General features: G+C 51.0%; 1 protein-coding gene across 4 annotated transcripts in view; it reads left to right on the top strand.

The window, feature by feature from the left end:
• The window catches only part of LOC111939342 (protein CEPU-1), a 365998-nt gene that overhangs the window by 214081 nt on the left and 136006 nt on the right, over positions 1 to 15911 (top strand). Inside the window, exon 1 of one of the 4 annotated variants that reach the window (XM_086860989.1) lies at positions 15596 to 15897. The exons of 2 other annotated variants lie outside the window; for them this stretch is intronic. The gene's annotated coding sequence lies outside the window, so the exon portion shown is untranslated. Of the gene's footprint in view, positions 1 to 15595; positions 15898 to 15911 lie in introns of those variants that run through there. One more of the 4 variants, XM_086860987.1, reaches the window with a different exon arrangement.

A 15911-nucleotide genomic window follows, 5' to 3' on the forward strand; every position in this document is an offset into this window, starting at 1 on the left:
ATTTTCTTTTTTATTTAAATATATATATACATATATATATATACACACACACACATATATATTTGAGTTTCAGAAGCTTTCCATTTCCTAGTCAGCTCTCTGCACGATGCCATTTCTGCAGGCACCAGATGACTTTTTTCCCCCTCAGGAAATTTTCTAATATCAATTTAATTTTGACTCTCACAGCTGCATCTATTCCGTGGGGAACCTACTCTACGGCCTCGCCAAGAAAGTGTTTCCTTTTAGCTGTGAGTTCATTTTCCAGCTTTAAAACATCATTCAGTCATTCCTAACGAAAGGTGTAATCAACTTTCAGGCTTCATGGCTTAGCTGAGCCCCTAATGGAGATGGGATCATTCCTGTAAGATCATTCCAGCAATGGCTCGGCCCTTATTTCCCATGGCAGCTGTGCTGGCACCTTGCAAAGGATGGATTTCAGTGGATGAAACTGCACCCAGAGGGATTAGAGCCAGTCCACGTGGATGCAACTCCATGAGTTGCTCCCTTGGGATGAGTTCTGGCATCCCACAGGGATTTGCTCCTTCGCTGTCGTTGTGGCTCCACAATTTCTGCGCGGCTTCTGCAGGAGCAGATGATAAAGAATTTGGTCCAGCTTGACTTAAAACAAAGAAAAAGAAGGAAAAAACAAACCCAAACAGCAAAAATCCCAGCGAAAACACAGTTTGTGTCCCATCTGATTGTGTTTCCATGCCCATGTCTGCTCTGCATAAATGTTTTGGGAGCACCGAAGGGGAATTGTCTTCGTTTGCTGTGCCGTGCTGTGCAGCAGGAGGGGTTGGGGTTATTCCAGACCTTGCTGAATTCCACCATGGATATGATTCCGTACATCCCCTCCTGTGTCCGCTTGCTGTGGAAATATGAATGCAAATAGCACCAGGAAAACAGGATCAGGTGGAAGGAGGAAGCAGTAGGGTGCTGTTACATAAGGTCATGGAGCACTTGAGCTCCAAATGGGACCTCATGGAGCAGGGTGGGATTTATTCCATTGAATGTTTACCCAGCCTTGTGGAACAGGAACCTTGTGCTGGTCTGGGCAGAGGCAAGCCCTGGAAATCATGGATTAGGATGGAATGGGATGGAGAGGAGAGGAGAGGAGAGGAGAGGAGAGGAGAGGAGAGGAGAGGAGAGGAGAGGAGAGGAGAGGAGAGGAGAGGAGAGGAGAGGAGAGGAGAGGAGAGGAGAGGAGAGGAGAGGAGAGGAGAGGAGAGGAGAGGAGAGGAGAGGAGAGGAGAGGAGAGGAGAGGAGAGGAGAGGAGAGGAGAGGAGAGGAGAGGAGAGGAGAGGAGAGGAGAGGAGAGGAGAGGAGAGGAGAGGAGAGGAGAGGAGAGGAGAGGAGAGGAGAGGAGAGGAGAGGAGAGGAGAGGAGAGGAGAGGAGAGGAGAGGAGAGGAGAGGAGAGGAGAGGAGAGGAGAGGAGAGGAGAGGAGAGGAGAGGAGAGGAGAGGAGAGGAGAGGAGAGGAGAGGAGAGGAGAGGAGAGGAGAGGAGAGGAGAGGAGAGGAGAGGAGAGGAGAGGAGAGGAGAGGAGAGGAGAGGAGAGGAGAGGAGAGGAGAGGAGAGGAGAGGAGAGGAGAGGAGAGGAGAGGAGAGGAGAGGAGAGGAGAGGAGAGGAGAGGAGAGGAGAGGAGAGGAGAGGAGAGGAGAGGAGAGGAGAGGAGAGGAGAGGAGAGGAGAGGAGAGGAGAGGAGAGGAGAGGAGAGGAGAGGAGAGGAGAGGGGAGGGGAGAGGGGAGGGGAGGGGAGGGGAGAGGAGAGGAGAGGAGAGGAGAGGAGAGGAGAGGAGAGGAGAGGAGAGGAGAGGAGAGGAGAGGAGAGGAGAGGAGAGGAGAGGAGAGGAGAGGAGAGGAGAGGAGAGGAGAGGAGAGGAGAGGAGAGGAGAGGAGAGGAGAGGAGAGGAGAGGAGAGGAGAGGAGAGGAGAGGAGAGGAGAGGAGAGGAGAGGAGAGGAGAGGAGAGGAGAGGAGAGGAGAGGAGAGGAGAGGAGAGGAGAGGAGAGGAGAGGAGAGGAGAGGAGAGGAGAGGAGAGGAATAAAATTGAAAATAGAACAGAAGAATAGAAGAGAATAGAATAGAATAGAATAGAATAGAATAGAATAGAATAGAATAGAATAGAATAGAATAGAATAATTTATGTTGGAAAAGCCCTGTAAGATCACTTAGTCCATCCATTTCCCCAGTGCTGCCACACCCACCTCTTAACCAGCTTTACACAGCTTTTAAATTCCTTCAGGGATGGGATTCCATCAGTGCCCTGCTGCCAGAAAAAAATCCCATGGGGACCCTGGGACACTCAGATGTGCCACAGGGCAGGGGAAAGGCTGCAGGAACCTCATCCAGGGCTGGGTGCTCTCCCTGCAATGGGCTCCTAGGTTTTCCCCCTTTCTGTTCAACCCTCAAGTAGCTTATGAGGCATCAAAATGACAGAAATTGGGAAATAAGCAAAACTTCCAAGTCCTTCATCTCTCTCCCCAGAGGAAAAACCAAAACAGATGAGCCAACAGAAATTTTTAATTGAAATGTTTGGGTACAAATTACCTGACAACCCAAACAGAGGAGTTTGGAACCAGCGCTCGAGCTTCTTGTTCAGAAAATATTGAAGCGTCGTGACCTGACACTTTCAGAACTCCCCATAAAGCTTTGGAAGTGAAAGATTAATCCGGAGTAACCTCTTTCTCTGCTTTCCAAAAGCATATTGGCTTTTGATGGATGCTTTTCCCTCCTCAATAGATCCCAAGCAGCCGAGCCTGGCTCTTCCCCATTGCGTGGTGTGAATCCCTGGAGCACCAGAGGGTGGGGATGCACGTCGGGCCGCTCCTGATGTGAGAGATTGCTCTGCATACCTGGAGCATTTCCATTCCTACCTCCTCTCCTTTTGCTGTCCCTGTCAGTCCACGTCCATCATTTCTCCTTGCAGCCATCAGGAGTGTGTTGCTGCTGCCTTTTATCCCTCTGAATCTACCTCGTGGGATTAGGCATGGAACGCAGAGTTGTAGCATATAATAGAAGGGCTGTAATTACCTGACGAATACGGTGTAATTACATCTTGGTAAAGCTTTTGGATAACCTCACCACCTCCCACTTGTCCCTATAACTGGAATTTCACTACATTTCAGCTCTTAGCATTACCCCCATCTCCAAAATTGTGGCATTGGCTTCCAGGTCACCAAGGAAGGGTATTTTTAACGTTCAGCGGCACCACTGATTTTGCACTTACATTTTAATTAATTTGCGGCCATGGAGCCTTGAAGTTGTAGGAGTAGAGTGAAAATTGCAGGTGTGGGAAGCAGAGCTGTGGTGTAATCACACCACAATTGCTGGGCAATCACACCCCTCAAGCTCAGCATAAAGCCACATTGAAGTTTTGGTGGGACCTCCCTGGGGTCTGTTGGCACGGGTTTGGATGGGCAGAGGGATCTGAGCTGCCCACATCCCCCTGTCCAGGTACAGACAGGTTGGACTTCTCACCCCCTACAACTCCCTGACAGGAGGGTGCAGCCCAGTGGGGATCAGCCTCTTCTCCCAGGGAACGGGCTCGAGCTGTGCCAGAGAGGTTCAGGTTGGACATTAGGTAGAATTTCTTCATGGAAAGGGTTGTTGAGCATTGGAAGGAGCTGCCCAGGGAGGTGTGGAGTCCCCATCCCTAGAGGTGTCCAAGGAACACCTGGACATGGCACCTGGGCTGGGTGACAAGGTAGGGATTGGTCACAGGTTGGACTCGATGATCTTGGAGGGCTTTTCCAACCTTAATGATTCTGGGATTCTCTGAATTCTCTGATTCTCCTCCAGTTAGCAGCATTTTCCCTGATCCATCCTGCTTGCAGCTTCGAGCCCCTCAGCCCAGCCTGGATGAGGCCTGGTGGCACCACTCAGCAAACTTCATCCTGATGAGTGACCTGAAGCTAGTTACTGCCCTCCTTGCACATTTCCATCCCCCTGACTCTGGTAAAACCAGCCCAGCCATTTCCCTGCCTTTTGGAGCCGTTAGCTGGGATACACAGACAACAAGCACTGTGACATAATGGATTTTTATTATTATTAGGCTCCCAGTGCCTGTTTCCCTGTCAGTGTAACAGGGCTAATGAAATGTCCCCACTGCTCATGGGGCTTGGGAGGACAATTTGGGCTAATCTCCATAGCACTTGGACGAGGTGGAATGCTGGTTGTTATTTATTACAGATCTGGTTTACTTAGCCCTGGGTTTATTGAGTCTGTCTCCCACTCGCAAATGCCGACCACAGCTCCCAGTGCTGCTCCCGGTGCCAGGGATCCTTCCTGTTGCCTCTGAGTTGCCAGCTGGACTTGTTGTGGACTCCAGCTCAGGCCAGTGGGCCAGGTTCATCCCTGATGTACCATCATTGACTTTAATTAAGCTACCCCAGGGAGGAATTTGGCCCGCTCTGTTTGTGAGCTGTGCGCTGATGCCAGGAGAACGGCACAGCGGGTGCCAGCGAGGGCTGTGACAGCCCCATTTCAGAGTGGGACAGAATTCCTGCACCTCTGTCTGTTGTGTGACACCAGCATCCATCCATGGGCAGGGAAAGGGGAATCCAACAGCACATTCCTTACAGGACTTTATGTCTCATGGGATTCCAGATTTCATCTCCCTGGAGGTAGACAGGGAGGAAAAGAGCAAGAAGGGGGGAAAGGTGGGCAGTGGATCCTTAAGTAAAGCGAGGTCTGACTCCATGCTGAAGAGCTGCTGCTCTCAGACCCTCTGGATCAGACCCAATTTTCTCCTTGCATGTTTGTGACTGGCACCAGAGCACGTGCCTAGATACAAACCCTTTTTTTTTTCCTGGTGGTGAAGTTTATCCTTGATTTACTCAGGATCCTGGGTAGCAAAGCCCCAGCATCACCGGGGTGGGTGACAGTCCCTCCTGCAGCATCACCTCGGCCACCCCCTGCCCCCGGCAGCGCTGGACCCTGCCGATATCCGATAGCCTTCTCCATCGCCTCCCGCACGCTGCCCCGAGGCAGCCGCTGCCCGGGGAGAGAATTCGCTTGCCTGGTTCAAAGCAGAGGGAAAGTTTCTGTGCTGGCAGATCTGGGGCAGAATTTTAAGAGTGTCTGAATTTCCTTCTGCTCTGTCTGAAGTGAGGCACATCCAAGGATGCAGCCCTCGGCTTTCATCCGCCTCACCGCAGGCGTTGTGAGCTGCTCTCCTCTGAATCCGCTCTCCTGGCTTCATATTTCCTGGGGTGTTTTAGAGAGTGGCTCTGGCTTTCTAAATGCAGGGGCATTCTAAAAAAAAAATACATATAATTAACTCTAAATGCTGCAAAACCGTGGCTTTTAGTGCATCCCCCCACCTCAGTCTGCTGGGATGTGGTGGGGTGGGGTTGGTTCTGTGATGGAAAGAGGTGGGTGCATGATGGGATGAGATGGGGGCTGTGATGGGATGAGGTGAGAACAATAATGGGATGAGGTGGGCATTGGGAAGGGGTGCTGGGGGTGCTGTGATGGGATGAGATGGCCATTGGGATGGTATGAGATGGGTGCTGTGATGGGATGAGGTGTTGCCATGATGGGATGAAGTGGGTGTTGTGATGGGATGAGGGGCTGTGATGGGATGAGATGGATGCTGTGATGGGATGAGGTGTTGCCATGATGGGATGAAGTGGGTGCTGTGATGGGATGAGATGGATGCTGTGATGGGATGAGATGGATGCTGTGATGGGATGAGATGGGGGCTGTGATGGGATGAGGTGGGTGCCATGATTGAATGAGGTGGATGCCTGATGGGGTGAGGGGAGAGCAATAATGGGGTGAGCTGGGTGTTGTGATGTGTTATGAGTGTAAGGTGGAGCTGCTGGGTGCAGAGGGATTTTTCTGTGGCTCACACAGATGGGGATTTGCATCTCCCATCATCTCCTGTGCCACCCTGTCATTCCCAGCCCTTCTCCTCCCTGGGGGCTGCCAGGCCCTTTTGTAGCCGTGGCTGCACATCTCGGGTTATCTCAGGACACAGGGTACAGGGAGCAGCAGGTTTGATGACAGCAGGGACACACATGGAAAAGCTGTGGTGCAAACAGTTGGAAACTGATAACTAGCAGTGATGCCTTTGCCAGGAGGAGAAAAAAACGACTGTAAATTCGCTTTGTTTTGATATTCAAATACTCCTTTCCGTGTATGTGCTAATGGGTACGCTGGTGTTATGGCATTATTAGAACAAAATATTCAGATGATTCCTAACAGAATTTGTGTTTCACAAGCTACATGGAAATGTTGGCTTGGAAACTGCAGTAGGAGTAGGAAACTGTTTCTCCCAGGGGGTAATAACTGGCCTGAGCTGCTCTGCAGGGTTGGGGTTGGAGCATGGCATCCAGGTGAATTCTGCCAGGAATCCCTGCTAGACAATATTCCCCTACCCAGTGTGAAAGGAGCACCCTAAATATAGACCAGGAGGAGCCTCAGACCCTCCTGCCCTTGATCCTTCTTCCTCACCAGCTTTGTGGGATGTGAAAGGCTGTTTTTAAGGACAGCTCTGCTTCTGCTGTGCAATGGCACAGCTGAATCCGGGTCAGCATCCCCCAAGATCTGCTCCAGCTCTATGCCTGGATTCCTCAGCTGAGGATTCCAGGCTGAGGCTCTTAGTTCTTCATTCCCACCGAAATGAGCAGCAAATCAATGCAGTCCTAATAAAAGATGATTGGGAATTGCTAATAGGAGTGTGGGAGGGCAGCCCTGCCTCCCAGAGCCAAGATGAGTATGGATTTTCTTGTGCCAGGGACTGTAAATGCTCCTGGCCTCCCCAGGGAGCCCTGGATGTTCACCCTCTCCCTTCACCTTCCTCATTCTCCTGCCACCTTAGAAAGGAACCTGGCTAAGGCAATTAGCTGGGTTAATTAGCTGGAGGGGGCAGGGAGGGCTCAGCCTGGGCGGGATGGAGTGGGCTGGGACAGGGTGCATGGTGGTGCCAAGGAGCCCCTTGGCCAAGGGCAGGGTTAAATTGGATATTAGGAAGAAATTCCAAACTGTGGCTGTGCTGAGGCTTTGGCACAGGGTGCCCAGAGAAGCTGTGGCTGTTCCTTCCCTGGCAGTGTCTGGGGCCAGGTTGGATGGGGCTTGGAGCAACCTGGGACAGTGCAAGGTGTTCATGGTGGCAGGTCCCTTCCAACCCAAACCATTCTGGGGTTCTATGATAAGATCATCTGCCCCAGTCAGAGCTTGGTCCCCATCCCACAGTACCTGTGCAGGGGCAGGAAGAGGAGAAGCAAGGTCAGAGAATGGGAATGTGGGAAGATTCTCAGTGCCTTGCTGCTTGCCTTCAACTCCAGCTCCTGGCAGCTGCTCTCTGCCTTATTTATGGACTCACATCTCCCCAACTCCTCTCCCTCCAACAGCACAGTCCCAACACCCCACAGGTTCCCCAGCACCGATAGATCAGCACCAATAAACTCCCTGCTCTGCTCTGCATTCAGCAGCCAAACCCCTCCTGCCCTTCACGTTGGTGCTGCTGGGGGATGATGTATGAAATCCAAGTCTTTTTGATTCATACGAGTTGTGTTCACCTTGCAGAACAGGCTGTCACCAAAAATAATAAACCTCCTTGTTTTAATGCCTGGAGAGGCTGTTGGACGAGCAGCAGGACAGGTTTAGATCCTCTTCCAAGGAAAAGGACGCTTTTGAGAAAGACGGATGGCAAGCCACGGGATGGCTGCACAAACGGTAAATAACAATTAGAGCCGTGTCTGGAGGCTGCACAGGGAGCAGGGACCTGTCAGGCTTCGTGTGGCACTGTTGCCCTGGACAGGACAATCCCTGACCCACAGCCTGTAAGGTCTAAATGACATTGCCAAGAGCAGGGGGTTGGCAGTGACCTGTCCCTTGTCACCCAGGAGAGAGGTGGCATGTGCAGGGATGGGGACCAGGGTGGCTGCAGTTCATCATCTCTTACATCCACGGGCCTTCACCAGGACAGGCAAAACCCTGCTGGGCAGCTCTTCACCCCCTGATTTAGAGTTCATCCCCTGAATTTTTCTCATGCCACAGCACAGCCCTTCCCTGAGCTCACACCTGCTTCCAGGAGGTATTTTCTTAGGAGTAAATGCACCAGCACAGTATCCAGTGAGGTTATATCCTCATCTCTCCTTTTTGGGCAGCAGTTCAGATTATGATGCCAGTCTTTTCCTTGGCATCAGAGCTGCCTGGTGCCCCCAGCACCACCTCTAGGTCCTTCTCCCTTTGGATGCTCTGCTGTCTCCTGCCTTGGGATGTGATGCTCAAAGCCCCATCCTCCCCCGACTCCTGGAGCAGCCCACACGTGCACATGGCATTGAGGCAAAAAAAGTATTAATGGGGGGAAAAGTTAACCACATTTATTGAACTGCGAAAAAGGTTGTTTTTATATCCCTTTATTGGAATATAAAGACAGCTTTTATAACCTTTTAAAGGGGCATAAAAGGAGCTTGGAGACCAGAAACCTCGCTCCAGTGGAAGGCAGGGAAAGGGAAAGGGAAAGGGAAAGGGAAAGGGAAAGGGAAAGGGAAAGGGAAAGGGAAAGGGAAAGGGAAAGGGAAAGGGAAAGGGAAAGGGAAAGGGAAAGGGAAAGGGAAAGGGAAAGGGAAAGGGAAAGGGAAAGGGAAAGGGAAAGGGAAAGGGAAAGGGAAAGGGAAAGGGAAAGGGAAAGGGAAAGGGAAAGGGAAAGGGGGAGAGCAAACATCTGCCACGTTCTGAGATCAGGAGGAACTGGGGGAGCTGGCTGGAGCCACCAAGTCCCCAGGTCCAAGGTTGTTGTGGTTGAGGTGGTTGAGGTGGTTGAGGTGGTGTCACCTCTCTCAGGGAGGTTTGCAGCCCTCTCTGCTGCTCACAGCTCTGGGCCAGGACAGTGTTCCTCCCCTCGAAAAGTGCAAAGCCCTCCCAGGAGGGGAGGTGTTGGACTTTATGAACTCACTTCTTTCCTTTCATTTTTCTCCCCAGTCTTCTGTGAATAAATACTGCTTTGGCTTCTTCCCTCCTGGAACGAGGGAGGAGGGAATGGGTAAAGGTCTGGCCTTGAGGCTGGAAGGAAAGTTTGCTCTCTGACTGCTCCAGCCTCTCTGGTGACACTCTGGGGCTTCTGGGTGGACTAGCTCCCAACCTCAGTGGGCCAGAAAGTCTTGGTAAATTTGGGATCTGGGATTGGCACAATCATGGGTGGGATATTCTCTGTCCCCAGTGCCATCAGTATTTTGGGACAAGCACAGGGGTGTGCTGCAATCCCTCTCCTCCACTGCACAGAATTCGCTGCCTCCTTGCCCACTCAAATCCAGCTGCTGCTTGGGATGTGGTTGAGAGCAGCAACTTCAAATCCAGGAGGAAGCTCCTTCCTCCTCTTCCAGAGCTCCTGGACAGCGCTCCAAAAGCATTTGGTGTGGTCAGAGCCCAGCCACCTCCTGCTGGCACGCTCCTCCCAGGATGGAGCTGGGTTTTCTCCATCCAGTGGGGGAGATGTGCCTTTTTCTTTCCCTTGCTCCCTCAGCAGTGGCTCTGACACGACATTAAGAGAGGAAAGTGACCTTTCCAGGAGTTTCCAGCTCTGGGGAGGGGAGAGCTGAGCCCTGTCTGCAGCACAGCACTGCTGGAATACGGATAGGTCACAGGGCTCCCTTATCCCCACGCCATCTCCCAAATAATCTTCCCAAGATAATGTTGTAGGGCTGTAGTGAGGATGGGAGCAGGAGCAGCTGCTTCTAATTTCACTTCATAGGGAGGGAGGCAATGCTGAGAGCACCCCACATTCTCGGCACTTATTTTTCATCATTATAGGCAGAAATGCCAGAGCTCTGACAGATATTAATGCAGTTCACACCGGGAGAAAATCTTCTTTCCATCAGGCTCCATGTGCAGCAAGAGGGCAGTGCCATTTGCAGCCCTAGGGAGGATGTTTGAAAGGTGATGTGTTTTTTACCTGGGAAGTTTTATTCCCAGACAAAATCCTGTTTGGAGAAAGAGCAGCTGGACCCATCCCACTGGGGGCTGTGGGATCACTCTTCATGGGCCTGGGTGGAGGTGCATGTGAGGCTGTGCTGGGAATTAATTTGGATTTTGGTGTAACTCAAATTGCCCTCTGCTGGCTCTGTCATGGCTGTGTGTCACCACGGGAGTGTCATTGTCCCATGGAGCGGTTTTGTGACCTGGGCTCCCATCCTACCCTGACCCACAATCATTCTGTGAGGTTTCAGACTTATCCCACAGGGAACTGCACCTCCTTGCACCCCTCAGCCTCCTTTTATTTGCTTATCCCACTAAATATTCATCAGTAACATTTAAGACAAAGGAAAGAGATAATTACAAGGGGAGAGTTTTTTTGCAGTATTAAAGGTTAACAGAATTCTTGGCATTTGTGCCTTGTCGATCTCCATGTAATTATGCTCATTTCCCAGAATTCAGAGGCGACTGTGCCTGTTAACGCTCAAAGATGGTACCCTGGGAATTAAATTTATGAGATCATTTCTCAAAATCTTCAGATTCAAACCAAGCGTCTTGCTTAACGGCAGGACTATTATTAATATTATTCTTGGATGCAGAGAGCTGTGAGGGTCAGAGGACCAGTGGCAAAACTCAAATTGATACAGGCAGACAGCCACGAGCCTGGACTCTTTTCCCAAGGAAAGTACTCGAGCGATTTGGCAACTTCAGGGAAGCAGGCTGGCTAAAGATGGGTGCTGCAAAGGTGCTGGTTTGAGGTGAAAATGGGAAAAAAGCCATTTTTTGGCAGGGACTCAGAAAGGAAAGCTTGGTTTGGAGGTGACTGATCCCAGCCTGGAGGCAGGTGCAGGCAGTAGGGAGATCGGTAGCTCCAGGAGAGGCCGATTCCAAGGAAGCAGAAAACCTGGCACTGGGCTGGGCTTTCACCCAGCACAGCAGAGCACACTCAGTGCTTTTAAAAAACGGGATTTCAGGGTCTCTGCTCTTAGTATCTGCTTTTTGCTACATATAGTCATCTAAACTGAGATATGTGCTCCTTCCCTGTTGTCTGATTCCCCTGGTTTGGTAGGGACTGAGCAGCTTTCTGTTCAGAAAGGGTTTGGGAGAAAACTGAGCTGGAGGGGGTGAACCAGCCAGGCTTTTTGCTGCTCCCTGCAGCTGAGGATGTGTGTTATATCCAGATGGGCTGGGGAAAGCTTGGCTCAGTGTGTTTGCCTTGGGACCACCCCAGGAGAAGGCACAGCAACTCTTGGAGCTGCTTTTCCAAACAGTTATCCAGCACAGAGCCCCCAGACTGTGAGCAGAGCCTCAGAAGTGGTAGAACCTTGTGTTTTCACATTTAAGGGGGCTGTGTTGGGGCTCCCAAATATCCACAGTGAGACCTGAGGAGTGTCTGGCTTTGCTTTTCAGCTTATTCAGCTTTTTTCCCTTTTCCCCTGACTGCAGGGATTGAGTTGTAGCGCTCTGGGTTAATATCATGCACTTATCAAATGCCATTAGATGGATAATGGCATGGCTTTATCCCATGGCATCACTGTCCCTGGCACCTGAGCCATGCTGATCAAACACTGCTGGGCATGCAGAGCCTGTACCAAAGAAGTTTTTTGGGCTGTTCATATAGCACCATCACCTCACATGGAAGCCATGAGAAGCAGATTTATGTAAAATCAATGTTGATTTGTACCAAGGATCAGTCTTAGTTCATAATTCTCACTGTGCCACCATGGCTTGGTAGCTCTTTGATGAGTTTTTTAACTCTCTGCAAAGAAGTTTAATGCAGGGTTTGGACCTGCAGAGGTGTCACCTCATAAATGTTTGTGCCAGGCTGGGCTGATGTAAAAGGCCCAGATGCTGAGGGCTGTGGGAGAAAGGCCTAACACAAAGGGAAAAGTGAGGCCTTGAGGGCTGCTTTGCACCCTCCTGATGTTCAATCCCAGCTGCAGCACTGCCTGACCCCTCTGGAAAGTGCAGAGAACCCCAGGATGGTTTGGTTTGGTTTGGAAAGGACTTTTAAAGCTCATCCCCGGGCAGGGACACCTTCCACCAGCCCAGGCTGCTCCAGCCTGGCTTTGAGCACTGCCAGCGATGAGATATTGAGTATCTCAAGGATACTGCTGAGAATTAGGGCTGGCAGGGCTGTGTGTGGGGCATTTTGCCTTTGCTTTTCCTCCTCTGGGTTACCTGGTGGGAGGGTGCAGGGGGATCAGCCCTGTGCTGGGTTTACAGCACCAGTTTGGGACAGATTTGGTGCCTTTCCCTGGCTCCTCCAGCTCCTTGGCTTTGCAGCTCAGCCGGGGGTGCCCTGGAAGGAGTTAATTCGTGCTTGAAAATTTCAAAGTCCCCGAGCACGATGAGAGCAAGCGACAAACCCGAGCCCAGCAGTTTTTTAAAGGGCAAACAAAATGTTCCTTTTTTTTTTTTTTTTTTTTTTACTGCGAGGCTCTTGGTGCAAAGTGCAGGCAGAGCAGGGCAGCGTGGCTTTAGGGGAAGGCTCCCAAAAGCACTTTTTATTTAAATTTAATAGGATGGTTACTGTACGTTTATCTAAACTGCAGTTAAATATTAACAGCAGCTCTAGCAGGGATTAATGGGGTCTCCTGCGTTGTTTTTAAACACCATGAAGAGGGTGCTGGTTGTCCCTGCCTGAGAGGGCTGAGCGCCCATGAGGATGCTCTTTGCATTCCAAAATCTGCCCTAGAAACAGCCCTGAACAGGAGATTTCTCCAGCTGGGAGCGGGAATTCCTTTGGGTCGAGAAGGGCTCAAAAAGGCTCCGGCCAAGTACGGCTCACAATCATTGTTCTTTAATTGGGGCCACAATTAACCAGGGGATAAATGAGCGGAGCTGGAGCCTTTATTCGGCTGGAGACACGGAGGGCTCTGTGCTTATTCAGGAAAAACTCTCCCGGACTCGTGTGTCATTCACCTGACTGATGCCAAGGAAATTAAACACTTTTTGTGCAAGTCGGAGCTTATTGGAGAATAATGTGGTATGCGATAGTACGGCTGGCGCTATAAAATCGTGTTTTCATTTGGAAGGAACGAGGATGTCTCGAGCATAAATTATGTTTCTGATCATATTTGGCCATTTCAGATTAAAAATAAATTTCCACTTTGGGGCTATAGATTGCCATCTATCAACTCCCTGAAAAGGGAAAAAAGGAATTAAAAGGAAAATCTGGCTGTACGAATTGCCTTGCTATGACCTACTTATTGAAAGTAGTTTTTTGTTCTCCAGGAATGAAATCCACTTGTGTGGGGAGGTGTAGGATTGTATGGATATAGGTTTGCAGGCAGGTCTGTAGGATGGGAGGATCTTTAACTTGGACCTGCAAGCAGCTACAATAAAATTAAACATAGATCCGAGCTGGGTATTTCGGAGGAAGCAGGAAAAAATGCAGCAATGTCGTTGTTTCCCTTGATAGAGGAACTTGAACTGCAAATTTGCATCTGATTGTCGGCCTTTGGGACCACTCAGATCTGAAGATTAGCTACTTAAAGCTTGGTTTTGTGTGAAAAGCCCGAGACTGGGGCGGTGTTTGCCGGGAGGGTCCCTTGCAGCAATCCCAATGCCATCATTCTTCCCCGTGGGAAGTTTTTTGGGACTGATTTGCTCCCTGCTGTGCATCTGAATCTCGTCCTCCCCAGCTATCGATAGAAACGCTCCTTTGGGTAACAAACCCACAGGTTCTTGCTGCTTCTAACCCCTTCTTCATCCAGGCTTTCAGCATCCTCCCCTGCAGCTGCCATCACCCACGGGGCACATCCTTCTCCTGGCTCCATCCTTCCCTCTCGCTGCAGCCCCTGCTGCTTGTGCTGCCCTGTTTGTGGTCTCTGCCAGGAGAGGGGAGCCTTTAGCCTTGCTGGGAAGGAGAGAGATGGAGATAAAGATCCACCTCGAGTGTGCTGCGCTCGCCTCGTTCTGCTCGTCTCCCGCCTGTTGCTCGCCATGAGGAAAAAAAGGACTTTCACCTAAGTGGGAAGAAAGGGAAGAAGTTGAAAGCGAGAGGCTGTTTGGTGCTCAGATGGGCTCAGCCCGTGTGCAGCAAACTCTGCTGCTGCTGTGGTCAAAACCCAGTGAAGGAAAAAAGACTCTCTCATCCCCAGAGGAGGCTACAAAGCTCTCTTTCTCTCGCTGCTGAACCTGCACAGCTGGACTCGGTTGCTGGCTCCACTGCCGCTGGAGCAACTGAATTATTTAAAGGAACCTTGATTTGGTTTTCTCTTTGCTGTTTTCCCGCGTTGTGTTTATTGTCTATAGATATTTTTATAGTCCGAAGCAATTACAGCTGTCAGAAAAGAGACGAGCTGTGACAGGCTGATTTATATGTACATTGTATGTATGCAAGAGAGGGAGGGAGACCAGGGATTCTGCCGGGCTTTAGTATGCAGGAGCGTATTGGATGTAAATTCCTTGGGATTTTCAAACAATGCTGTTGATGATCTCCTAACAGTGGGCCAAATTCAGCCTGGCAAGGGCTGAAACAGCTCCGCAGGTCACATCTGCCCCAGCCTCGTGTTTTCAGTGCGGGGAGGTGTTTTTTTGTGCTGGTAATTTAAGATGCTCTTGGCGATCCGGGGCTGAATTCCGTGTGAAAAGGTTAACTGGCTGTGGTTATTGGAATCCCTCTGGTTTTGCTGACACAGGAGTTGGTCTCTGCCCGTTCAAAGGAGCGGCCCCACAAAGAGCCAGCTCTTGTGTGGTGGTCCTGCAGGTCCCCATCCTGCCAGGGGTGTCTGGATGCCGCAGCAATCAGCAGGATCCGTGTGTTTTATTCTCGGCTGCCTTGTACACCCCGGTGCAATGACACAACCCCGGACAGAGCCTTTTCCCCAGCCTCTGACGGTCTCTCCTTACGCAGTGAAGTTTCAGAGACCCCTCCCATGTAATCTGTGGCCCCAAAGGATCCGCTGAATGCAGAGTTCCCCCCCTCTCCTGCCAGTTCTGACAGCCGAGTTCACTGCAGGGATTAAAGTCCTTCTGCCAAGAGCTGGGGAAAGCTGCCGTTTCCTCTGGGAAAACACAGGGCTCGAGGCAGCACGTCCCACCAGCGCTAAATTCAAGGAGCAGAGAACCTTCAGACAAGGAAAAAGTAGAGAGACTTGCAGAGCAATCCCCTTCTCGTGTGACCAGTCAGCATGCACAATAATAATAAAGCTTTATTTGATGGAGTGTTTCCTCTGCCCGGCACAGCTCATAATGTTTTAGAGATTAAATAGCACAGTTAGTGAATTAAGCAGTAGTTTACAGGGGATTCGGAGACTCCAGGGATTAGTAACGGGCTATGGATCCTTTCACATCTAGGTCACCAGTTTGAATCCAGCTCAGGTTGCCAGCAGCGAACTCAAAAACAACAAGAAAAACCCACCCCGTGTTGGTGCCGTGCAAAAGCTGCCGAGCGCACGGTGGGGGAATGGAGGGAGGATTTTTGGATAAGGCAAAGCGGGGAATCATTGGGCACAACAAGGGGGAGAGACCTGCTTTTCCCTAAGGCTGCGGCAGCTGAGGGGTTTGAGGGGTGCAGCCCCCCCAAAAGCTGTGATCTGACTGCTGCCTCCAGGACTCTCTGCTCTGAGGATGCTCCCCGGCACCTTTTTACCAGCATGGAGCTGTGCCTGGAAATATTAATGTGTTTAGCCACTAGCGGAGGGAAGGAGGAATTACCCGGCATAAGCAAATGTGATATTTGTTAAATTATGAGCTGATAAAAAGTACGCGGGGACCGTGCTTGTGGCTGGGGAGGAATTTGCCACTTAAGCTCCCGCTGTGTCTGTGAGGTGCAGGGCACCAGGAGGACACGCTCCTGCCTCTCCTCATCATCACCTGGCTCGGGGGGGTGAAGCGGGGGGAATATTACCCGTGCCTCAGTTTCCCCTCCTGCACGGCGACTTTGCCGCCTGGCTTGGGGAAGGTGCAGAGGTAGAGGAGGGCAAAAGGGGAAGAGTTGTGCGGCGCTGGCTGCGGGACGCAGGTAAGCGCAGGGGG

The sequence above is a fragment of the Cyanistes caeruleus genome, chromosome 23 (assembly GCF_971803275.1).
Source record: "Cyanistes caeruleus chromosome 23, bCyaCae1.hap1.1, whole genome shotgun sequence".
NCBI lineage: Eukaryota > Metazoa > Chordata > Aves > Passeriformes > Paridae > Cyanistes > Cyanistes caeruleus.